The sequence below is a fragment of the Pinus tabuliformis genome, chromosome X, assembly GCF_031772625.1.
Source record: "Pinus tabuliformis cultivar Carrire ecotype Pingquan chromosome X, CPIR1, whole genome shotgun sequence".
NCBI classification, from domain to species: domain Eukaryota; kingdom Viridiplantae; phylum Streptophyta; class Pinopsida; order Pinales; family Pinaceae; genus Pinus; species Pinus tabuliformis.
The window spans coordinates 472,195,421-472,220,859 of NC_142308.1; the positions used below are offsets into that span (position 1 = coordinate 472,195,421).

At 38.2% G+C, this 25,439-nt stretch overlaps 1 pseudogene; it reads right to left on the reverse strand.

The window, feature by feature from the left end:
• Positions 1 to 23,815: 23,815 nt before the first annotated feature.
• On the reverse strand, positions 23,816 to 24,604 carry LOC149140727 (vacuolar protein sorting-associated protein 2 homolog 3 pseudogene; annotated as a pseudogene).
• Between the last annotated feature and the right edge of the window lie 835 nt (positions 24,605 to 25,439).

Below are 25,439 nucleotides of genomic sequence, written 5' to 3' on the forward strand. Positions count from 1 at the left end.
CATGCATCTTTGTGCCTTAGTAGATTGAGGACTCTGCGCCCTGATCTACTCCAAAGATCCAAGATTCCACAACTTGATCTTTTTAAATATTCAAGACTCCACACCCTAAATATACAAGACTCCACGTCTTTATCTTTCTTGGATTTAGGACTCCACGCCCTAATTTCCTTACCCTCTCATTTGATGTGCTTTGAAACTTTGTGTTTCTCCTTATGGTACTAATTGTGAGCTTTTACCCATTTGATGGTTTGCTGGTAAGGCCTTGTCGAAATACATGTACACATTGCAATCTCATAGATCAAAGGAATCAAATGAATTTCATAATGAAATTAACTTAATCACATTTTACCAAGAATGGTGCATAGCTTCCAGAGTCATTTTGGTTTTGAATAAATGACTTCCATAGTCATTCATAATTGAACATCCTTGTTGGAAAATGACCAGGTACCCTACCACATCCTGCTTAGTACAATATTAGACATATATAATCACACAAATCATGTATCATCCATAAATCATAATTAACCATCTATTCCCCATAACCATGAGAATCCATGGGTATATGTGTCTCAATCTTGGATCACCATCCATGTCATACACCTGCTTCATAAATCAGATACAGACATAAAAACATATGTATAACATTTTACTTAACCAAAACCATCTAATACAGATAATCAATGATGCCACATATAAGAGGAGATATAACTATATAAAACATTGTTCCCCAATCCAGTGATCAATCTGTCATACATGAACATAAAAGGAAATATAACTATGTATGTCAAACATTATTCCTCAATCAAGTGATCAATCTATCATATATACATAACCCTTGATAGGAGTGACAAAACTATACTAGAAAAATAGGACACTACATACTCCCCCTCTTTGAGTAAACTTGGCCCGAAGTTTAATTAAACAAAAAGGAAACTCAAGACGCATAGAAGATGCGTCTTCCCAAGTGGCGGAACTAGGACTGTACAGGTCCCATTGGACCTTTACTTGGTCCACCTTGTGACGTCTGAGATGTTGAGTGCAATGGTCCAAAATGCAAACTGGTTCTGCCTTAAGAGTTCCTTCATCCGTTACCTGTGATTGATGACACTCTAAAATGTGAGAAGGATAATGAACATACTTACGTAGTATCGAAATATGAAATACATTATGCATATGATGAAAAATTGGTGGTAAAGCACGATGATATGCCATAGGTCCAACCCTTTCAATGATCTCAGAAGGCAGAACAAATCGAGGAGAGAGCTTAGATCATTTCCCAAACCTAATAGAGCTTTTCTAAGGTTTTACTCGAAGAAAAAAAAAAATCCCCTTCTTTAAAACTACGATCCACTCTATTCATATCAGCATAGCTCTTCTATCTATCTTGTGCCTGCTTTAATATTTTCCTTATACGACACACTTGTTCTTCCATTTCTTGAAGAATTTCAAGACCTACTGAGATTCTGTCCTCTAATCTATCCCAACTTAAAGGTGTTTTGCATGGTCTTTCATACAATATCTCATAAGGTGCCATACCAAGAGAGTGGTGACAATTGTTATTGTAAGAAAACTCCACTACAGTAAGATAATCTTCCCACTTAGATTGTTGATCCATTACATACATTATAAGCATGTCCTCTAACACTTGATTTACTCTTTCAGTTTGGCCATCAATCTCCAAATGATAAGTTGTACTGAAATTTAATTATGTCTAAAGGGCTCCCTGGAAACTAGTCCAAAATCTTCCTGTAAATATAGAGGCCCTATCTGATATGATTTTCTTAGGAAAACCATGAATTCTAACCACCTCCTTGATAAACACTTGTGTTCTTTTAGATGCTTTGTAAGTATCTCTAACGAGTATAAAATGGGCACTCTTAGTAAGTTTATCTACCACCACAAAAATGGAGTTATGCCTTTTGGTTGTTTCAGGTAATTCAACAATAAAGTCCATAGATATTTCTTCCCATTTGGACTCAAGAATGTTATGTGGCTGCAACAATCCTGTTGGATGACCATGTTCTGCTTTAACTAGCTGACATTCCAAACATTTTGCCACAAAATTTTCTACATCCTTCTTCATGCCCACCCAAAAGAAAATTTTCTTTAAATAAACATACATCTTCTGGACTCCCGGGTGAGCCATATATGTTGCATGGTGAGCTTCTTTCAAAATGAACTCATGAATCCCATCTTGATTTGGAACTACAATCTTTTGCATGAATCTCAGCATACCGTCGCCATCACAAGAATAACCTTCTACCTTGTTTTTCTTAGCCCCCTCCCCAGAAAGAGAAACTTTAACTTCCTTGCACCATTCATTTGCATCTTGTGCCCTCAAGATGTGCTCCCATAAATCAATCTTCAATGGAATTACTAAAAATATTTGTGGTCTTCGATTGAGTGCATCGGCTACTTTGTTCATGTACCCTTGATGTAAGTTATGTCAACATCATATTCGCTTAGGAGTTTTGACCAACTTCTTTGCCTAGAATTTAGATCAATTTGAATAAATATATGTTGCAAACCTCTGTGATCAATTTTCAATTCAAATTTCTTTCCCACCGAATAATGTCGCCAAAGTTGTAAGGCATGAACTATAGTTGCTAGTTCTAGATCATGGGTTTTATAGTTTTCCTCATGCGTCCTTAACTTCCTAGAGGCATATGCAATCACCCTACCATCTTGTGATAATACCGCACCCAATCCATCTTTTGATGCATCGGTACATACTATGAATGGTCTATCCATATCTGGAACCTTAAGTATCAGAGTTGTAGTCAAACATTGTTTGAGCTTGGAAAATGCTTGCTCACACTCATTTGTCCAATTAAATTGTACTCCCTTCCTAAGCAATGAAGTGATAGGGTTGGCTATTTTTGAAAACCCCTCCACAAATCTCCAATAGTATCCTACCATACCCATGAAGCTATGCACTTCATGCACATTAGAGGGTGTTGGCCATTCTGAAATTGCATCAATCTTTGCTGAGTCAACAACAATGCCTTCACTAGAGATAATGTGTCCAAGATAATGGATTTTTGATTGGAAAAAAGAACATTTGGACCCTGGATTTAAGACATCTGTGGTTTATATCTTTTAATTTAGTAACCGAAGACCACAGTAATAACCATTTTTCATCAATGTTTCAAATCCCAATAGGGATTTGTCATCATGACATTCTTGGATGATGATGGTAGAAGAGCTTGAATGAGGGAATTGAAGTCTGCAGCTCTTCTTGCTATCTTCACCCTAAATATTTTGAGTAAAATTATTTCACTCCATGCATCCCCTCTGCATAGGGAAATGATTCTGGATTTAAGATATCTATGGTTTATATCTTTTAATTTAGTAACTGGAGAACCCACAGTAATAACCATTTTTCATCAATGTTTCAAATCCCAACAACGATCCATCATCAGGACATTCTTGAATGATGATAGTAGAAGAGCCCGAATGAGGGAATTGAAGGTCTGCAGCTCTTCTTGCTATCTTCACCCTAAATTTTTCGAGTAAAATGATTTCACTCCATGCATCCCCTCTGCATAGGGAAATGATTCTAGATTTAAGACATCTATGGTTTATATCTTTTAATTTAGTAACCGGAGAACCTACAGTAATAACAATGTTTCATCAACGTTTCAAATCCCAACAGGGATCCATCATCAGGACATTCTTGAATGATGCTAGTAGAAGAGCTTGAATGAGGGAATTGAAGGTCTGCAGCTCTTCTTGCTATCTTCACCCTAAAGTTTTCGAGTAAAATGATTTCACTCCATGCATCCCCTCCGCATAAGGAAATGATTATGGATTTAAGACATCTGTGGTTTATATCTTTTAATTTAGTAACTGGAGAACCCATAGTAATAACCATTTTTCATCAACGTTTCAAATCCCAACAGGGATCCATCATCAGGACATTCTTGAATGATGATAGTAGAAGAGCTTGAATCTAGAGCTCTTCTTGCTATCTTCACCCTAAATTTTTCGAGTAAAATGATTTCACTCCATGCATCCCCTCCGCATAGGGAAATGATTCTAGATTTAAGACATTTGTGGTTTATATCTTTTAATTTAGTAACCGGAGAACCCACAGTAATAACCATTTTTCATCAACATTTCAAATCCCAGGACATTCTTGAATGATGATAGTAGAAGAGCTTGAATTAGGGAATTGAAGGTCTGCAACTCTTCTTGCTATCTTCACCTTAAATTTTTTGAGTAAAATGATTTCAGTCCATGCATCCCCTCCGCATAGGGAAATGATTCTGGATTTAAGACATCTATGGTTTATATATTTTAATTTATATATTTCAATTCCCAACAGGGATCCATCATCAGGACATTATTGAATGATGATAGTAGAAGATCTTGAATGAGGGAATTGAAGGTCTGCAGCTCTTCTTGCTATCTTCACCCTAAATTTTTCGAGTAAAATGATTTCACTCCATGCATCCCCTCTGCATAGGGAAATGATTCTGGAAACCACAGATATCTTAAATCCAGAATCATTTCCCTATGCATAGGGGATGCATGGAGTGAAATCATTTTACTCGAAAAATTTAGGGTGAAGATAACAAGAAGAGTTGCAGACCTTCAATTCCCTCATTCAAGCTCTTCTACTATCATCATTCAAGAATGTCCTGATGATGGATCCCTGTTAGGATTTGAAACGTTGATGAAAAATGGTTATTATGTGGGTTCTCCGATTACTAAATTAAAAGATATAAACCATAGATGTCTTAAATCTAGAATCATTTCCCTATGCAGAGGGTATGCAGGGAGTGAAATCATTTTACTTGAAAAATTTAGGGTGAAGATAGCAAGAATAGTTGCAGACCTTCAATTCCTTCATTCAAGCTCTTCTACTATCATCATTCAAGAATTTCCTGATGATGGATCCCTGTTGGGATTTGAAACGTTGATGAAAAATGGTTATTACTGTGGGTTCTCTGGTTACTAAACATTTGGACATTTTTGCATAAATTTTATTTTCTCTTAAGCATTGTAACACCAATCTCAGGTGTTTTTCATGCTCTTATGGGGACTTTGAATAGATTAGGATGTCATAGAGGAACACTTGTATAAATTTGTCCAAGTATTTCCTAAATACGCCATTCATCAGACTCATAAACACTCCTGGGGAATTAGATAACCCAAAAGGAACAACCACAAACTATAATGACCAAAACAAGTTCGAAAAGTAGTTTTGGAAATATCCTCTTCTTTAACTCTGAGCTGATGATATCTAGATTGAAGATCGATCTTCCAGAATATGGTGGCTCCCTTCATTTGATCAAATAGATCATCAATACGAGGCAAAGGATATTGATTTCTAATAGTTACTTGATTCAATTACCTATAGTCAACACAGAGCTGAAGGGATCCATCCTTCTTCTTTACAAATATCACTGGAGCTCCCCAAGGTGAAACACTAGGTCTAATCATACCCCTATCCAATAACTCTTGAAGTTGCACTTGCAACTCACGAATTTCAACAATAGACATTTGGTAGGGAGCTTTGGATATAGGTTCGGTACTAGGCTTTAGCTCTATGGAGAAGTCAATCTCTCGCTTTGGAGGTAAACCAGGCAACTCCTCTAGAAAGACATCGGAGAATTCTGAAAGGAAAGGATATTGTTCAAAGGATGAAATCTCTCCCTCATTTAAAGTCATTACAACATACATTTGACATCTTTTCCTAAGACTTCTCTTCATCTGCAAGAATGAGATAAGTCTTAAAGAAACAGGTCTCCTTTCCCCATGGATAACCATAGATTGGCCCTCATCACTCAAAAAATGAAGGGTTTTGCTTCGACAACTAAGCACAGCCTAGTGGGCTTCAAGCTAGTCCATCCCAATTATCACATCATAGTGACCAAGTGGCGTCACATAAAGATTCACATTTGTGACACACACTCCCAAGTCTAAAGGGCACTCTTGCACTAAGCATTCAACCTTTTGATATCCCCCTGAGGCCATCTAAACTTGATCAAAATCATTTTTCTTTATTGCCACCAATTTACATTTCAATAAATAATTAAGAGAAATAAAACTTTCAGTTTCACCAAGATCAATCAAAATATTAACATCCATACCATTTAGCTTACCTGATGCTTCAAACACTATAGATTGATGCTCGACCTAGCAATTTTGCTCAACTACATGAATCCTATGGGCTCTGCCCATATCTCTAACAATGGCTTGTTCCTACTCTGATTGTGCTTCAATCTTCTTTTCAGGGCAATCTCACTCATAATGAGGTCCTCCACAAGTCCAACATCCATTAGTGGGAGAAATTTTCATAAATTTGACCCTTTTATTAGGTGATTCTTGAGTGCGAGCATTACTTTGTTGAAGATGTTGCCTTGGGTTATTTCTTTGGTTCTTAAAAGTATGATTCTTTTGAAATCTCTGATGATGTGAACCACCTGACTTATGTCTTACATATTGGCCTCCCCTTCGAGGAGTTTTCCCATGGAATGATAGATTTGGGGTTTTATCGCTCCCTTTGTTCCCCAATAATTCTTCCTTGGCTATAATTGCTTGTTGCACTACCTCACGCAATGTAGTAGGCCTCAAAATGCACACCTTTTCCTTTATAATAGGATTCAATCCATACAAAAACTTGTTTACCTTGAGGGCTTCAGTATTTAGATGGGTAGCATATCTAAGCAACTCCATGAATCGTGCTTCATATTCAAGAATTGTCTTAGTTCCTTGCTTAAGATCATGGAACTCATTCAATTTCCTCTCCAAGTATTCAACAGAAAGGTACTTTGCTCGAAATTCCTCTTCAAATCATTCTCATGTCAAGGTAGACATGGAGTATCCCAATTGGGATTCTAAGTTCCTCCACCATAATAGTGCACTCTCCTTAAGTTGGTATATAGACAACTTTGTCTTTTGGTTGCTAGAATAATTCCACAACTCAAAACATAGAAGCTTGTTTTCCAACCAAGCTTCTGCTACCTCCCCTTTTGTGGTACCCTTAAAGATAGGAAGCTTAACTTTTTCCAACTCTCTATGTACATCTCCATCAGATGGTATTTCTTGCCTCTCTAATTGAGATGAAGAACCAGGCACTGAAGGATTTCCCCCAACCCTACTAATCAAGACTTCAATCATCTTTTGGAAAGATAACATCATATCCCTTACTTCCCTGATGGATATTTTCTCAGATTCTTTATCTTGGGGAGGTGGAGATGAGACTTCCTTTCTCCTCCTTGATTTTCTCTCCATGATTACATAACCTGACCAAGGAAAAATTTAGGTAAGTAAATAAATATTAGTAGGCAAGCCCTAGGTCCTAGAATTTTAACTTCGCTCTGATACCATATGTAAGGTCCCACCTTACCAACCATAAATATTATAATAAGGCTAACTCAAAATGAGATTTAAGTTCCAATTTCTAAGATGTAAAAGTTAATGCAAGGTCATATATCTATATTTTTTATTTTTATTTTTATTGCTATTCTTTACACTACATACTAATTTATACTAACTAACTAACCCATGGTAATATTAAACTTCTCATTAAGGCTATAGGGTCATGGTTCCTCAAGATCCAAAACTTACAACCATAAGTCTTAAAATCACATTTAGATGATAGAGTCTTTAGTGGGATAAATAATATCAATCTTTACAAACCACAATTTCCAATAAGCTAATTGTTCATTCTATTGCATGTAAGCGTGTTTAAGAGTGACTAATTTGATCTTGTTCTAGATAATATGCCTATGAATTCTTTGGTAAAACAAAGGGAAGAAAAACAAGATAATTCAACTTCTTGAGTGATTTCTAGTTATTATGAATTCATATGTGAGCTAACAATTACAACATTTCACCTAACCAATTTGCCTTCCATGGATTTTTAATTCAATAGAATCATCATGCTTATTCTTTGAAATATTTCTAGAAACACCTTGGTTGCAAATCCTAAATTTACTTAGTCTTTTTTATAGACAATTCATAGATGTAATTAGCTACAACTGTTGAAGCATTATGTCAAACATTTTGCAAGCATGAAATGTACATCCATTGAGGCATTTTATCAAACACTTACAACCATAACCCTTAAGGCAATTTCACCAAAATTAACTAACATGAATCTAAGATTACATAATTTCCTTTTCTTTGTTAGTAATGCCAAGAAGTGAACCTAATACATAAGTAGAACTGTCATCCATCTTGATTGTTGCATATAAAAAAATTTAGGCACATAATGACTATAAATATTTAAAAAAATTTACAAATAGCTCGTAGCAATGTAGCTACAACCATTGGGAATTTTGAACAACAGTTAGCAGCCATAAAACAAGCTGCTAGCTATTAAACTAACAAACAAGTAGTCAAAAGTCTATTAAACTATCAATGTATTAACCATTGATACTTTAAAATAATAATTCCAAGTTTATATAAAAGACTGGTTTCATAAAAAGAGATTACTAGGTAAATCACAGCTACAAAAAAAACGCAGCAGTAGAAAATCTTTAAAATATAGAAGATTATATAATCGGATTCTGAAACTCTATTTTTTGAAATCAAAGTTGGGGTGACATGGTCATTAGGTACATATACCCCCTGAAGTTAAAATAAATCAAAATAGAAATGCCCAGAAATGCGATTATTTAAAACCACAACCAAAAACAAATTCATACTATCTCATTTATCCCTTTTGTCAAACATATATTGTGCAAACTTATCTACAGTTGTAAAAAGAGAAGGAAAAACCAAATTTATGCTATTAACATGTTTTCATACAACTGATGATTTGACTGCTTCAGCCATTAAGAAATGATGTAAATCAACTTGCAATGAAATTGTACAAAAAAAAACTTACATAAAATAAACTACAGTTATTGCAAAATTCCTTCAACATTTAGTGTGCAGCATTTGATATACATCTAAGTTTCAGTCAACAACCAAATAAGAAAAACCATGTAATGAACTACAAAAAGAAACACAATATAATGTTGTCAACATACCTGGTAGTGAATTTATACAACTCAAAAAAATGGGAGTATGCTCCAGCTCCAATGAGAGTATGCTCCAGCTCCAATATCCTTACCAACTCATTGTGAACCACCCAGTTTTCCTCCCAACCATATCCAGGAAGAACTTCTCTCCCTCGAACCCCCGAGTTGGAAAAGCTCACAAGCAATACCAAAAGACAACAATAGAGAGATTTGCAAGGCAAACTAAGGAAGAAAATTTTCACTTCCTCTCAATACCACTCATGGCCAACCTCAATAGCTAGAGATCTTAGGATTTTAACAATAATTTCAGATTTATTATGGAAGCAATTGGCTACTCTCCATATCTCTCCTTCTCACTATTTTCCTCAAGTCTCTTCCACTGTTGGCCTCATAATCCCCAAGTGAGAATACATGAGACTCATATATAGGAGGAGCAACCAATTCTTGTCATAAAGGAGGAGTAATGTTCATGCATTGGGTTCCATTTAGAGGAGTGTAACTTATGCCATTAAGGAGAGGTATGCATGCCTTAGTTAAGGAGAGTGTAACATATGCATTAAAGAGAGCATAAGAGGAATATTTTATGACATATTTTTAATGAGTTAAAAGGAATATGCCATTCTTTGATGAGTGCATAAAATAGAGTATAATGAATTATTTAAAAGAAAGAGAGAGAGAGAGTTACATAGTGCCATGAGGGTCATGAAGGAGATGTGTGAATTGATTGAGGAGATAAAATTGACTTGTAATTCCTTTTTAATAATGATATCATAGTCTCGTAAAAGATAATAATAATATTAATAATATTGAGGATTCAATCAAGATCAAACTATTAGGATTGATTAATGATAAGGTAATTCGTTTTTCCTCAACTCTACTTGATTACCAATTTATGTAAAGTGATTTCCTATTTTTGGGAAGTCGTGCTTGAGATGCTGGACATGACTTTTTATTTTTAGAAAGTCATTCCAGAATTGTGAGAATGAAATTTTATTTAAGGAAATTCATCCATGAGTGGTATTTTTATTCTGAAGAATAGGGATTCCGCACCCCTATTTCATGCATCTCTGTGCCTTAGTATATTGAGTACTCTACACCTTGATCTACTCCAAATATCCAAGATTCCACAACTTGATCTTTTTAAATATTCAGGACTTTGCGCCTTAAATATACAAGACACCACGTCTTTATCTTTCTTGGATTTAGGACTCTACGCCCTAATTTCCATGCCCTCTCATCTACTATGCTTTGAAAATTTTTGTTTCTCCTTATGGTACTAATTGTGAGCTTTTACCCATCTGATGGTTCACTGGTAAGGCCTTGTTGAAAGACCTACACACATTACAATCTCATAGATCAAAGGAATCAAATGAATTTCATAATGAAATTAAATTGATCACATTTTACCCAGAATGGTGCATGGCTTTCACAATCATTTTGGTTTTGAAGAAATGACTTCCACAGTCATTCATAATTGAACATCCTTGTTGGAAAATGACCAGGTACCCTACCACATCCTGCTTAGTGCAATATTAGACATATATAATCACACAAATAATGTATCATCCATAAATCATAATTAACCATCTATTCTGCATAACCATGAGAATCCATGGGTATACGTGTCTCAATCTTGGATCACCATCCATGTCATACACTTGCTTCATAAATCAGATATAAACAGAAAAACATATGTATAGCATTTTACTTAACCAAAACCATCTAATATAGATAATCAATGATGCCACATATAAGAGGAAATATAGCTATATAAAACATTGTTCCCCAATCCAGTGATCAATCTGTCATACATAAACATAAAAGGAAATATAACTATGTATGTGAAACATTATTCCTCAATCAAGTGATCAACCTATCATATATATATAACCCTTGATACGAGTGACAAAACTATACTAGAAAAATAGGACACTACAATTAGTGTGTCATTCATTTTTGTGTAGTATGGTTTGGTGTGTTAGTTTTCAAACAACTTTCCTGTTTACTATGTTTTTCCCTGCTTTACAGATGTCTGTGACTCCTCACATTGGTTTCACTGATGGTGCTTGCTATAGTACCCAGAATCTATCCTCCGCAGCATGGGCTATTTATGACCCTCACGGTGAGTTGATTGATTTTCAAGGTATTTGTTTAGGTTGCACAACTAATAACATTACTGAAAACAACGCAGTCATTGAACTGTTGTCAGAAGCCATTGCTCTTAACATTTGAGAGTTGGTTGTCAACCTGGATTCACAGCTTGTCCTTCAACTCAATGGGAAATATTCCATCAGAAACCCTCAGATATTGAGAATATATCTCTATATTCATCTACTGGAAAGGAATTTTGATTACATTACATATCATCATATTCCTAAACGCACGAATACATTGAGGGATGCATTAGCTAATTATGTGTTGGATAGACATTTAAAAAACATGTGAAAAGATAAAAAAAAAAATCATTTGTACCATAGTAAGTAAGAAAATATAACACACACACACACACACACATATATATATATGGTGATAATTTTTGGTACATCAAAACCCCAAAAAAATAACATGTGTTCAAATAACATTAGCGGCTCGCATGCCTCATACATCCCTGGCATTTAGGCCTCAAAAATGTAAAATACTGGACCTAGGAACTAATCAGCATGGTGATCATGGTTGCATGAAACAGCTCATGCAACATGGGTCAGTAATCGACGGATCTGATCTGATATTCCCACTGTATGTCTTTGGTAATGGCGAGTGTCCCCCACCCGAGCATACTCTGTGATACCACGAGTCAACCCCTCAAGGTTCCTCGTGATATCCTCCTTGTTGTCACTCCCCTCCTGATAAGGAGTGACATCAAACTAGCGGGCGATGTGCCTAGCTATCGGGGACATCCCGGTAGGACGCTTTGGTCCAACATCTAAAGTGACAAAACAAAATGTTATAAACACACACACACACACACATATATATATATATATATCAAAAACAACTAAAAAATCACAAAATTAAAAAAATCGATTTCTTACCTTTGTCGTTGAAATCCTCTGCATCTAGCAGTGGCATGTCCGAGTCTCCAAGGAAGCCAGTGCCACTGTATGGCCAATCCTCTACAGCGATCAGCTGTCATCGTAGCCATGAAAAGAAGGTAGGCCGGTAAGACATATGCTAGCCCCCAGTGATCCTAGGAATCAAACGACTCCAACAGGTCATCCATGGGTCGCGTGGCATTGGAGGATCTACTTCAGTCAACTGGTACTGAAACAATGACACCCGTTCCAAGAAAAAGGTCACTAGTATGGATCCAAAGAAAAATTACTTTAGATTCCCCGCCTTAGCTTTTGTCAGCTATCATTTTATATTGATCTTCATGGCTTCCACCCAATTGAAAATCGTCGGTGCTGTACAGTTGATGACATATAGAAATTTTGACTTGTTAGTCTCGTGCACTGCTTGGGACCCTGCCACTCTGTTGATAGTCAACAGTAGCACTCTCAGTGTCAAATCTTGCACGGTGACAATTTCAATCTTACCGCTCTTGGATTTTAGGGTTTTAGGGCAATGTTCGGCAAGCAGCATCAATATGCTTGCCCCAATCGGTCGTGACCCATATAGGTTTATTGGTTCCCCTCTCTAGGATAGTCCTATGATGAAATATATGTCTGAAGTTTCTAACTCCAGCTCCTAGTCACCAATGATGAATATTTCCCAATTTATGTCCCAGAGACTAATCAAGTATCGAAGCAGCTCAGGTTGGGCCCGCATCCCTGGTGTAAGAAAGAACTTGAGGAGCCCACAGTTCCTCAAAGAATTTAGGAAATTTGGATCATTTAGTGCCTGGGTGTCCACATCTTCGTGCTCACGTTCTTTCTAGTCTACCATTTTCGACGATTCTTTCCTGCAAAAACCATATATTTAAGTCAATAATCATTTTTGGCCCATAAAATTTGGATTCCAATGGTGATTTTGAGAGGAAAATGATTTTTTCCTTGTTCATGGCGGCGACACACCTATTTTAAAAAAAGTTGTGCTGATGACGCGATAGGACATTTTAATCACCCTCGGCCAGTGTGATTCTATGCCTAGAACTCGCGTTGACTGAGGGCGATTTTTTTTGGGCAAAACCTCCCTCAAAAATCCAAAAAATGGATGAAAACATGAATAAATGGTATGGAAATGGAGCTTAAGGCTTTGTCTCTTACCTGCAACTGGCAGCTCGACAAATGACCTCCCGAATCTCCCGCAATCTGCTCCAGAACAATTAGGGAAAAAGTGGGTGAAAAGTTTTTCACAACAAGGTAAAATGGTAAATGGTAAAAAATATTTACTTTTCCTCCCCTTTATTCAGTTTTTCATGAAATATTAGGTTTTGTAAATGTTTTGACCTATTTTTCCTCAAGAATTGGATAATGCACCTTACCTTTTTGCGTAGCGATAGGTGATGGGTGTTCGACGATGATGTCGAGTCATGTTTCAGCTCTTTTCTCAACTCGTAAAACTCATATGAAAAGATTTCCGAGTATTTTTCCCTTTTGACTCATAAAAGAGAATAATATGGGGGGTCTGCTTTCACGCTCTTTTTCGACCCTTTAAAAACGAAAAGATAGCCAAGTCCTTGTCGTTTTGAACTTGTTAACGGATGCGAAACGTCATGCGCCCAGTATACATTTACCCCTTTTTTGGGCTGGGATGCACTATTTACGAAAAAGGTACTCCTTGACTGAAATGGTCAAGTGGTTCTCTCAAGTATTGTTTTCTACCTTTTCGGGCTCAAGAGACACAAATGTACGAAAAGGGACCATGTGGAGTTTTCTTTTCCGTGTATTTTTCAAACTCTCTAAACATGAAAAAGATACTGAGTTACACCTTTGTCGGACTCGTTAAAATATTAAACGACATCGGATTCGTCACCATGATGAACATGAGCTTCTCCTTCCTAGGGCTCGTTAAACTTACTAGGTCATATTCGTCTGAAGGATGAACTTATAGTGCAAGCATATGCTATCCCCTTCAAGCTTGCGATTAAAAAATAATTGGGGTACCTACTAGAAATGGTGGGGGAAAATTTGGAAATCTAATCAGTTGTGTCGGCAGCTCACTCTTGAACATGACACTTTCTGTTTCATGTCGCGTTGGGATATCCTTCTTTGTATCGTTGACCTTCTTGGGTTGGGCCTCTCATTTTTGCCTTCCATTTGATATCTTCCACGTCATCATGATCACTAATCCTATGGATCCACAAGCTGTCAAACTTCCAGTAGTGTCGCCGATATGTTTAAGAGTTGTCCTTCTGTAGTTACACTTACTTCTGATTCTTTGTATCATCCAAAATCATTTTGCATCCCTTTGTCTCCTATTGATGATGTGGGATACATTATGGCCCTCCTTCAACACAGTCACTTCCTGTCGACTTCAGCTCATTATCTGGGACGTTTATCGTGAGACTCCCTTCTAGTATCTTAGAGCTTGCATGCCTTAATGGAAAGTTCTTCACACTTGATGACAAGTTGACATCATTGGCTTTCAATTGAGTGCTTTCATGGGCATTCGACTTCAGTTCCTCTATTCACATTCCGTGAATTGTGCTGATAGTACCTTGAGGACCATTGTCATTATTGGTGGTTTCTTTCGTGCTTGTTAACGGTTCACATCATTGGCTGGTAATCAATCGATTTTCTAACATGTTCGACGTCAACACATCTATTCACATGTTAGAATTTGTCCTTTGATCGGGTCCTGTTGGAGCACAAGACCCTGGGCTCATATCACAAAATTTCAGGTTGTGAAATGATGTGACATGATTATGTTGATATACATGTCTCTTTTAGATGGATGACTACGACCATACCATGAGTTATCATATGTGATCCTTCTCATTATTGGATGGCTACGACCATACCTTGGTTTCGATATGATCCTCTTTATTGGATGGTTGCGCCCATGCCTGGATCCATTTACATGATCATTCTCTGGATGGCTACATCCATACCACGATTCATGTATCATTTGACAGGGTTTTCAGTTATGTATATGTATCTATACTTGCTTGCAGGTTTTCCAATGACAAACTTCAGTTCCCCACACTGATTCATAAAGCATTTCATCCCTCACTCTAGTTCGGCCTTCACACTTTAGGGGGCATCTGTTACATAGCATTTTGTCATTGTCCCTATACTCCCCATCCCTTGATCCTAGAGGACCTCTACAGTGAACCCTACATGCTTTCCCTTCATGAAGAAACTCCCATTGTGTCCCTCTTCATGAGCAAAACAATTCCCTTTTGCACCATTTCCCCAAAATCTTTTGTTTTTCCCAGTTTACAAGACTGACGCTAATGAACCTTATCCTTCTCGTGCCAATATGAAAGGATTAACACTATCCCTAGCACCAACCATAGAGACTAAGCTTTGTTCCAGTCGCGCCGATCCTCTTATGGATTTTATTTTAAATAAGGAACCGAAGCTTCCAGATCTAGAAGCTTCGTAACGGAAGTCTGGTAAATGGTTGAGCTAGATGGAGTTGAGGATGTTAGTTTGGGTTCCATTCCCCTATAAAGATGGAACTACCTCAAGAGATAATACCTTCTCCCATGAGAAGAGGAACCATCTCCGATCCATTCATGCTATATAAACCTCCATTTTTCCCAAGCACAAGCTAGTGTTGAAGTGTTAATGTTGGTGTGCTAGTGCTAATTAATTTTGGAGTAAACAACAAGCTATTCATAGTTGTAGCTCTCTAGTTGTGTGAGGGAGAAGTGTGAATTTGGTTTAGTGTGAAGCCTAAAGGGAAGAGCCTTAAAACTGTCATTGTTAAATCCATCATGGAATGCTGACGGAAGTGTGTGGGAACCTGGTTTTGTTGAAGGAGAATGGCAACGTCAAGACAATGGTTGTAATCTCTTCTTGATTCAATAAATATGCAACTATCGATTGATTTCCTACATAATGTGTCATCTCACATGTTTATGGCTTAATGATTCTTGACTTGTTAAGTAGGATGAATTACAATTTGTCTATTATCATAGTTGTTGTTTGTTGTTGTTTACTTGTTTTAGGTGTTCAAAGAAGGAAAAGAGAGATAGATGGAGTGAGAAAGCAAGGTCATCATTAAATGGGATAAGCGTACTAAGAGGTAGGCCCTCTTAATTGGTTCTAAACTAAGGAAATCTTCTATAGAATGTATCGGTTGTGGCTAGACCCATTATCGGGCTAGAGGAATTGTTTATGTCCGCACTCATAATTTTACTTCACCACAGTTAACTTATTCACATTTTACCAAATAGTGTGCATGACTTCCACAGTCATTTTGGTTATGGAGAAATGAATTTAGCAACCACTTATAATTTGAAACTCCTTGTTTGCAAATAACCATATCCCCTATCACATTCTTCTTAACACAATATTAAGCATATATAATCATAAAAATAATGTATCATGACTTCCATTATCATTCATAATTTGAGCATCCTGGTTTAGGTCCCTACCACATCCTTCTTAGTACAAGATTATGCATATATAATCACACAAATCATATATCATCCACTAATAATAATTAACCATATGTTCAATAGAACAATGATAATTCATGGATCTATGTGTCTCAATATTGGATCACCATCGATGTCATACACATATGTCCAAACTAAGATACCAAAGAGAAAACATCGATAATATGCTCTTAACCAAAATCAATTCTTATACACACAACTATAGATATAATCATAAGAACATAGAAACCAGGTGACCCAAACTAGGTCTATAGAATATAAGAAGGTAAATAATTATGTCATGCATAATCTTATATCATTACATCAAAATCACCCTCTCTAAGTGTCACAAAACTAACCTTGCCAAGGTGTGACACTACAATAATCTTTGGATGTTTTGCAATTGGTACATTAAATAAACGTTTGTTAGTGATAAAGTTCTTGTTTTGAAATAAAGGGCATTTGATTTTTATAGTTGTTTCTAAACTATTGTATTTAGATGAAGATTGTCCAATATGTTTTCTTGTATATTATTGGACTCATTTGAATATTCCCAATACATTTTACTACATATCACAAATGCAAAGGACTACCACCCTCATTGACCTTTATGATATTTTTGTGTTCCTTAGTGTCTATTAGGGTCAAACCCCAACCCCTTTATTTATGTAATCAGCCCAAGGGGCCTCGTCAAAGTCATAATTAGTTAGTTGAGTCAATAAATTCCATAAGTAGTTAAGTTATCTGCATTAATAATAATTGTAAGTGGTTGACTCGCATTATAGGAAACGGACCACAATTAGTTTGATCCAGGTGGATATTGGTGGCCACCTGCCAAGTCCACCTGGACCCCCACCATTGTTTCTCTCAGCATTTTCAGTTTCCTTAATTGTACCACAACTTACTATTTTTAGCAGTTTTTCGGGTCCTGAACTTCTGGAGCCGTTTTGAGGCCCTAAACGACGTTTTTTGGGAAATCTGGAGGCAACATGGGTCCATGGACCCATGTTTCCCTTCCCAAAGTGGTAGTGCTCGGATAGATCTTTCTAACGAGCTATTGTACGCGTCAAACGGAGATCGTATGCCAAAGTTACGACCCCGGGAAGTTGATGTACCAATTTACCCAAACGGGGCCCACAGTTTCGCGTTTCATATCCTAGGGTTAGGTTTTGGAATGTGAAGGGTTTTCCATGGTTTCTCAACAATAAATAGGCCTTCGAGCCTCATTGTAACACAGTTCAGAGGATGTAGCCACCACATCTCTTCTCAGAGATAAGCTACCATCGCCCTAGCTCGTTTATTTCCATTTCTGGTTGTAAGCATATTTCAGTATTTTCCATTAATGAAATGAAGTATTATTTCTGTTACATCTTTGTGTATATGGTTATCTCTGTAATTTGTTGCGTTCCTGTTTAAATCCGGATCAATGGTATCAGAGCGGTCTGCTTTTTCTCTATTTTTCTTTGCATGTCCCCAACAAGGTCGGGATATAAGGAGTTAGGGCTTGAACTGGTTGAACCTTTGCAAGACCAGCCTCGCAAATCCTGACGGCCTCCCATGGCGGATGAGAAGAAAGACGAGGGGGCAGGAGATCCCATCAAAATCTTGCTCGAAGAAGCCCTCGAGCGACAACGGAACGCGATGATGGACAACTTTGCCCAGATCCTTCAGCGGCTACCCAAAAGCGACGCATCGGCTTCCAGCAACTACTCTGGAAATGCCATGCCCTTTAAGGTACAAGTTAATTTTGAAATCCCCATATTCGAGGGTCAAATAGACGCAGATGCCGTAGATAAATGGTTAAATCTGCTAGAGGGTTATTTTTCTGTTCATGGATTTTCGAGTCGGGAAAAGATTGTTTTCGCTCTTCTCAAAGCAGCCCCCGATGTCAAGGACTGGTGGGAAACCTACTGCGAGCAGAAGGATGAAAGTACTGGCTCACTATTTTCAGTCGCACCCACCTGGAATTCATTCCGGGATGCCATCAAGGAGTATTACTACCCTATCGGAAGCTATGAGGATGAATACATAAAGTGGACCATGCTGCGGCAGGGAAGGGACCAAGACGTGCCGGAGTTCACCAATCTTTTCCATACCCTTCACACAAAGTTGGGTATCAAGGATTTGGAGCAACATTTGATACTCAAATACCGTGGCTGCCTGCACAAGTACATCCAGGAAGAAATACAATTCCTGAACATCTCCTCGCTCGGCGCAGCATACCGATATGTTGTCAAGGTCAAGCAGAAGTTTAAACAAAAGAAGCGAGACTTTGGATCTGCAAATCCAAAGCAGGGGAAAGGTACCCCTAAACCACATAACAAAGGACAAAGCCAAGGCGGGACAGCCCAAGACAACTCGCCGAAGCTGCAAGCAAAGAACAGCGCCGCGAAGCCGAAAAAGGACACTGGAAAATGGTGTGAGTTCCATAAGAGCTCCACTCACAACACAAGTGAGTGTCGGGCCAAGCAGTCACTGGTGGCTGAGCTAAAGGTTTCAGAATCCGATGCATGTTCCGACTCTGAGTCAGAACCCGATAAGGGGAATGAAAAAGGGAAGCAGATCATTGATGCAGATCCCAACGCCACTGTTGCTACCGCCAAGATCTAGAAAAATGAACCCGAAGATCCAAAGGAGGAGGAGCGTCTCTTCCACTCCCAGATGTGGGTAAAGGGCTCCCCGATACAGTTCATTGTTGATAGCGGGAGTCAAAAGAACCTCATTTCGGCAGAGGTCGTGAAGCGGTTGGGCTTACCGACCACAACACATCCACAACCATAGACCATTGGGTGGCTTCACCAAGGACGAGATCTTCACGTGAGCCAACAGTGTCGCCTTCCATACAACATCAAGCCCTTCAAGGATGAGGTATTGTGTGACATTGCTCCCCTTGAAGTTTGTGATGTATTATTAGAACAGCCATACTTGTGGAAGCGACATGTTGTGTATGAATCAAGGCCCCGTGCTGTTAGTATTACATTGGGAAATAAGTTGTACAGGATACCAGAGGTAGCACCACCTACCGCCATCTCTTTGATTACTGCAAAACAATGCAGTAAGATCATTTCCAAAACTAGGAAATTTGTTTTCCTGATGATACGCCCTCAAGTAAAGAAGAAGACGGTGGCCGCGGCCTCCAGACGGGGTCCCTCTGCACGACAACTACAGATGGACAAGGTTGTGGAGGAGTATGAGGACATCTTCACCTCCCCTGCAGGGGTTCCTCTGCACTGTCAGGTCAAGAACTCCATCGATGACCCTAGGTGCGCCGCTACCCAATGGACCAATTTATCGGCGCTCCGTTCTGGAGAACAATGAAATCAAGAGGCAGATTCAGGAGCTCCTGCAGAAAGGTCACATCCGTCCGAGTTCATCGCCTTGTGGGAGCCCGATCGTGTTGGTACAGAAGAAGGATGGGACGTGGAGACTCTGTATTGACTATCGGGCACTGAACAAGATCACTGTTCGTAATAGGTACCCGATCCCATGGATTTATGACCTCCTGGACCAACTAAAGGGGGCGAAATATTTCAGCAAGATTGATCTGAAGTCAGGATATCACCAGGTACCAATCGAACCCTCTGATGTGTGGAAGACTGCCTTTAAATCCAAGGAGGGCCTTTTCGAATGGTTGGTTATGCCTTTCGGATTGACGAATGCTCCTGCAACCTTCATGAGGCTAATGGATGACATCTTGCGGCCATTCACCAACTCCTTTGTAGTAGTATACTTGGATGACATTCTGATCTTCAGCCAGAGTTGGGAAGAGCACCTCCACCACATCCGACAGGTTCTCCAAACACTGTGGCAACACAAGCTATGTGCCAATTTGGAGAAATGCACTTTTGGCATGACCCAGGTTCAGTATCTGGGATACATCATTGATGAACAGGGGGTGCATGTCGATCCAGCCAAGATCCAAGTCATTCGGGATTGGCCATCTCCAACCACTCTAATAGAGCTCCGCAGCTTTCTAGGTCTTGCCAACTTCTACCGCAGGTTCGTGTTGGGGTTTTCTCATATTACTTGGCCCTTGAGTCAAGTCACCAAGGGAGGGGCGAAAGAAAAATTCTTCTTGTCTGAATCTCAACAGAAGGCATTCATGGAGTTGAAGGATCGCCTCTGCACGGCACCAATGCTCACGTTACCAGATTTACAACAACCATTTGAGGTTGAGACAGATGCCTCTGACTATGCTATTGGGGCAGTCCTTACTCAACATGGACATCCAGTGGCATATCACAGTGAAACACTTTTAGACATAGTTCGGAAGTACCCCACTTATGATAAATAGATGTATTCCATTGTACATGCCTGTTGACAATGGAAGCATTACATTTTGGGGAAGGAAACGGTCATCCACACAGACCACCGACCCCTGCAGTTCATACAGACCCAAGGGAAATTGCAGAATGATCGCCATCAGAAGTGGTCTACATACCTGCAACAGTTCCACTTGAATATCAAGTATAAGAAGGGAAGCACCAATAATGTTTCAGATTGCCTCAGTCGACCACCGATCATGGCGTTAACCACCGTGCTCAACTCTTGTGGGCACGAGACTTCTGATTGGCCACTTCTCTACAAAAGCGATCCAGAATTCGGCCACACATACCAGACACTCTTGGAGGGTCGGCATGTTCCAGATTTTCACCTCCAAGATGCCCTGTTATGCCACCTAGGTCACCTTTGTGTTCCTTCAAGCGAGCGTGCCAAGATGATTTGGGAAGCACACTACAGTCGGGTTGCTGAGCATTTCGGGGTCGAGAAAATACTGGCAGTACTGCAAAATTATTTTTATTGGCCAAATGTTGCGACTCAGAAATGTCATATTTTCATCCACCTTTTTCTTCACTATTCCTTACATCTCATCATCCCATTAACCTGTTATCATATCACTTTCATACATACATTTGGGTTTCACCTTCCTATTTTCCATTTTATTCATTTTTGTATTATAAGTGAATTTATGATTAATTATTAGAAAATGTACATATTTTTATATATATATATATCTCAAGAATATGCGAGTTTTGTGATGTAGGAAATATGTGAAGAATTAATATCTCCTCCACCATATCAAGGAGATAATTATGCAAGCCTTTTTCTACGGAGAAAATCATGGAGGCATATCGAGAAAATCATGGAGGCATATCTTATCCTAAGGAGAAGATCATGGAGGCATATCGAGAAAATCATGGAAGCATATCTTATCCTAAGGAGAAAATCATGAAGACATATCTTATCCAAGATATGAGAGATTTGTGGGATCATGTTTGAGAGATTTGTGCGATGATATCTTGTAATAATGGGAAACTAGTTGAGAGTGCTTGAGAGAATATTTGAATGTAATTATGGAAAGGTTATCTTCCTCATGTATATAAGAGAGTGCTCTCTCTTCATTGTGATGATGAATAATGAATAATAGAGAATGGAGATTAACTTTGATTCTTTCTTGATTTGTAATTTAGTTATTGTAATATAGTTTGACATAGTTTTATTGTCATGAGCTCATATCTGTTGTTTTCCATTCACTTCTTCACATGTTGTATTTATTTTCCTTTATGCAATTTCATGCTTTCCTAGTTAGTGTTTCAATGCTTTAATTTGATTTCAGTAATTTAGATTAGATTAGATTAGATGAGTTCCACTTCAGTCCTGCATATATAGTGCATGTGTCTCGTAAGTCTACGGACCTCAGATTGATAAATTAAATAGTTGGGTAAGTACTACAACGGAATTAAACGAACATAGTTTCACCCAACATTTTGGCGCCGTTGCCGGGGAGGCACGATGGATTGAAGTTTAGTTTGATTTTTCTGCAAGTGTGTTTAGACATGTTCCTAACTCCGAGGTGTTAAATGCGGTAAGACGTGGGGAACAGCCTACGCATCGCATTCGAGATACCGTAATGGGCTCGACCTCTTATGGATCAGGGCGTGTTTACATTTATGCAAGTGTGAATTTCAATTTCTGCAGGTGTGTTTGATTTTCGCAACTGTGAAGAATGTGTGATGAATTCATGGTTCATGGTTATAATTGAAGCATTCAATTACTCAATTAATGAGCAGTCCTTGTAAGAGGTTTTAATTGAGTATTGAATTCAAGATTATTTCTGTGATCCCTTTTGTTTTTAATTCAATTTTTAGTGTGCTGATTTTTTTTTGTTTTTTTTTTAACATGATTTAACAATGAGTTTCAGCTTGGAACTACTCACTCAGATCCTAGCAGAAGTCGGGATCTCTTCTTCCTTGGAAGAGGAGATCTTGACAAGAATTAAAGGTTCAACTACTCCCCAAGAAATAAATGAAGACTCAACGTCTGAAGAATCCTGCGTATCTGATGACGAACAATCATTCGAACAGGAGATCGAGGAAGAAGAGCAGCAGATTGGAGAAGAAGAAGAACAGAAGTTACAGCATGATCTGAGTGAGAGTAACTGTGCTTATCAAAGCTTTATCGACCAATGGTTCCAGGTAAGTATTAGATTAGATTCATTGTTTAATTTTTTAGTTGACTTGCAGTTACAGCAACTAGATTCATTCACTGTCAAATATTTTCATCCATCATTTGAGAACTTGCTACCGAATCTATTGTTGTCACTGCTACGTGAATGGCTTCATTGGAAGTTTAACTACACATAACTAATTTGTAAATTCTAATTAGTATAGAGTAGGTAGGCTTTCAGTTTTAGTTTTTGCTTTTACCTAGAATAAGTATGCTCTCCTCCTGCGTCTTTGTACGATCTCGAGGATCAGAAAATAGGTTTCAGTTTTGCTTAGAATAAGTATGCTCTCCTCCTGCGTCTTTGTACGATCTTGAGGATCAGAAAATAGGGATGATTTAGGCCACCAATTTCAGGAATAAATAAATGTTTTGCAATATGCTTCATCACCCAAGGAGTTATGTCCATTTGTTAAAAAAAAAAAAAAATTAGTTTCTTTCTCAACTTTAGTTTTCATTGAAAAAAAGAAAGAAAAAATTTAATTTTAACAACTAACCTTTTTTTTTTTTTTTTTTTAAGATAGGATTACCATTTTTTTTGTTTTTCAAAAATAGCATTAATTCCATTTTTTTTAAGACTTTTAATAAAAAAAAAAGAAAAAGAAAAAAAACACAAACTAACCATTTTTTGTTTGTAACGATAAGGTTAATTTCATTTTTTAGATTTTTAAATACAAATAAAAAAAAAAAAAATCATAACATAAAATAAAAAATAAAAACAGCCAATCACCGCACTCATAAATAAACAAAAATCTGGACAAAGGACTCAGATTCTTCCTCTGTGCATTGCCGCATGTATGATTTGTGAAAGGCGCTGATCACATTGCAGACTACTACAAAAACGTTATTTTAGAAAGAAACATGGCATTAATAAATTCATTTACAGAACGGCACTTTGAAGACGACTTCCTACTTGTTTTCAAATATGCTATGCCCCTCACTGATCTATATCCAAGCATGGTTCTGCATATACAAACGAACTATAGCACTTAACGTCGAGCTCTTATCTATGGATTCGAATCAGGCATTGCGAAGGGCTGCCAACCTCTGCTCCAGGTCATCCACGTCAGAACTGCCAACGCCTTGGGCTCTCCTTCCAGCAATCTTGCCTTTGGGTGCTGATGATAACTGGGAAGCAATATCTATTCCAATTTCATCTAGCACCTGGTTAGTAAGCTCCTCGGTTTCCTCTTCAGCCTCGTCATTATCTAGAGCATCATCAATGGAACCTGATATCATCTCAGTCGTCATATCCATTTGTGCTGTCTGCCTTTGAAATTCTTGCATCACCTTAGCCTGCTTCGCTGGCTCCATTTGCTTATTCATGTCTGCCATTGCCTTACTGGCACCTTTCATCCCTATAGCAACAGAGGTGTTTGCATACATAGCCTGTGTATGTGTTGCCACTCCACGCACTTGGGCACGGCTACCTTGCAAATTAGCTATTTGTTGTCTTAACCTGATAAGTTGGCGAGCTAAAATTTTTGTGGCAGCCTCATTGCCAGTTTTTGCAGTCTTTTTTTTTTTTTTTTTATCTCAGCAACAAGTTTTTTTTCTCCTCTAATTGCAGTGACGCTATCTCTCGTTCAATACCTTTGGTTGCAACTTGCATCTCCCGCTTGCTCGTCCGCATTTGCTTGAAACAGTCGTATTTCCAGCACTTGTATCTGCCTCTACATATCCTTGCCCTGATAGCAATTCATTGATAGCAATTCATTGGACTCCATCTCATGTTCCTCTGTTTCAGTCTCCCACCTCACAGGTTTTGAAACGCAACCCTTTAAAAACGTCAATTTTGAAAAGCAGTCTGTGTTCAAACCAAGGAAAATCTAGACAAACAAAGACATGGGTTTTTTTCATAATAGAACGAATTATATAACCCAGAAATCGTTTGCTTAAATTCCTCACGGTCTAAGAGGAAATCGTGGTTCTTCAGGGCCCTATTTTGCTAACTGCGTGAATAAAAACGGTTTTGTACATCTGTCCTTTGAAGGCTTTGTCAGGTGGATAGGCTGATTGCCATTTGCTTTGTGCATTGTTGCATGTCAAATATCATATCTTTGCAGCTGTGTAAATCCCCCTCAAGCCCTGCATGATCATCGAGCTCCAACTCCGGCGTTTTGAGACAGCGTGCCATTTTGACATTTCAGTGTTTACATTCCGCTGATCTTGCATGGATGCCAAGAACAATCACTTGCATGGATGCCAACAACAATCACTGCTATAATGTCCAGACCACAAGTTCTCAGAGAACCACGACTACTGATTCAGGTATCGCGGCCATGACTAGAGTTTGTAAATGGAAATCCGCAGGAAATGTCGAAATGTCGTTCAAATTCTGATATGGCGATACAGTAAATGGATTTTCTTTCTTTCTGATATTTTGGATATTTTGGAACAGATAAGTATCATAAGGGCTTGAAAAATATTATTTACATTACTGTTTCAGTAGCAATGGATGGCACCGC